Below are 2220 nucleotides of genomic sequence, written 5' to 3'. Positions count from 1 at the left end.
CCCGTTACACTTTCTTGTCCCTATCGTTAATGAAGTTTTAAAATTACCCCTAACCCTAATGTTTTGACATTGTGGCAGCTGACCCCCTCAATTTTTTCTATGCCAGCTGCCAAGTCATTAATTAACTCCACCAAGTTAAAACCCCACAGACCCCATTTCAGTTGAGCTTAACGAATAACAAGAGCCTTCACCACCGACATCATTGCCGTCATCGCCGCCGCTAACCGAGCAGTCATCACCTCCGGTGGAAAAACCTCAAAAGCTTCAGCAGAGAAAGTGTGTTACCTGGCCATTCCACCAAATTTCAGGTCATTCCACCGTGCCAATCATCATCCCCAAACCTCTGTAACTCTCCGATGAGCACCAAGTGGCCGGAAATGGAGTTCCGGCCGTCCAAATAGACCAAAACCAATGCGAAATGATTTATGCTGATGAGGAGATTGCTCCTAACACCTCAAACATCAACAACAACGGGCCAATCTTCTCGAATCTGAAGAAAACAAATTCTGCAAAGTCGACCATGCCAAGTGCTCGACGAAATACCAAAGTCAGGGGAAAACACGCACACATACATAGATCTTACAAATATAAGAAAAAGGGGTAGAAGCAGCTCCACCACCAGTATCTTGCCAGTGATAGAGTAGCAACCACAAAAATTATTGTCTATGATTTCAATGTACAGATATGTACTATGTAAAAATTCTCTTAATACTGCCATGTCCCGCAAGAATTTTCTCTTTAATTCTGTTCTTCAAAATTAAAAATTGCCCTCAAATTTCATACATGTATAATCTATGCGTCTGAAATGGTATCAATATATAGGATGCACATATAACATACTAGCATTTAGTAACCCATTAATTGAAAATATGTGCTGAAATTTTTTACTTTCAGCAGATTCATTTAAATTCCGACCAATGCTAATAGATACCAAAGTACGAGATGCACTGTGTAGATTTTAAACGGTGAAGATTTTGAGGAGAAACGTTTTTGTGTATGATTTAGACGAATCAAGTTGGGGATTTTTAGGGTGCCTGTGTGGATGAGCGAATGTGGAGGTGGTGAAAATGGTAGTGTTAGATTGTGACAGTGGTTGAGGGAGTCCGAAACTTTTTTGATGATTTTTTGGACAAAAAATACTTTTCTACTACTTAAAAAAAGTTACATAAACGAGTAAAACTCAGTACTATACTGCGAACTACTTTAACGGAAATTTAGCCATTAAAGTAAAACGCAGTACCATACTGTGTTTTACTTTAATTTTTTTTTTATAATTCGCAGTACTACACTGCATTTTACTAATTAAATTTGTAAAACGCAGTATAATACTGCGTTTTACTTAAACGTATTATTATACTACGTTTTACTCTGGTTTTTGGCCCCACCAATAATGAACTGACATAACAATAATTCAATACATAAAACGTAGTATTGTACTGCGTTTTACATTCGGACTTGCCTTATTTAAAGGCGTTTCAATTTTATGAAAATTCATTCAATACTTTACTTCAAACTTACGTTCATACTTCTCTCTTCTTCTTATCAATCATTTTTTTACAATGTCTGAAGTGGTAAAAATAAGGGTTTCACTATATTGGGAGGGTGAGGTTGTGTTGGAGAATAACTCTGTGAGGTATAGCTCACCTCCACAATGTCATGTTAAATTGCCGCTTACTATGGAGTACGATAAATTGGTAACGTTGTTACGTAAAAAAATGAATGAGAGGTGGCGTTCGGTTAACCTTAAAATAACCGGTAGATTTCCGTATTCAGTGACTCCGCAGGGGTTTGCTTATTATTCTGAGTTTAACATTGAGGATGATGAAACTCTTAGAGATTTTTTGCGGATTCCGGATGAATACAGGGAATTTATTGTAATAAAATTATTGGAAATGTACGTCAAGGTGGAAGACGTTCCCAATAATGAGGGCATGCATAGTAGGGATAACCCCCAGTCATCGGGTAGTTATTCTGGAGCAGTTTTTGATGGATAGATTGCTGATGAAAGAGCTTGCCTTGATTTATACTTGTCACCACCGGCGAATGAGCAGCTGCAAAATAATTTTTTGACTTTATATAATCAACAAGACGACTGGTAAACTTCAATTCCGTGGGTGCTTTAGCGATGTTTATTTTATGTTTTAATTGGATTTGTATTAACACTCATATTTTTCATAGAGGGTACCGTCTGGATACGAATTTTACAAGTTATGACCCCGC

Source organism: Nicotiana sylvestris, chromosome 10 (genome assembly GCF_000393655.2).
Source record: "Nicotiana sylvestris chromosome 10, ASM39365v2, whole genome shotgun sequence".
In the NCBI taxonomy this organism is placed as follows: Eukaryota; Viridiplantae; Streptophyta; class Magnoliopsida; order Solanales; family Solanaceae; genus Nicotiana; species Nicotiana sylvestris.
The sequence above is the reverse complement of the archived record's forward strand: the minus strand, read 5'-3'. Positions refer to the sequence as shown.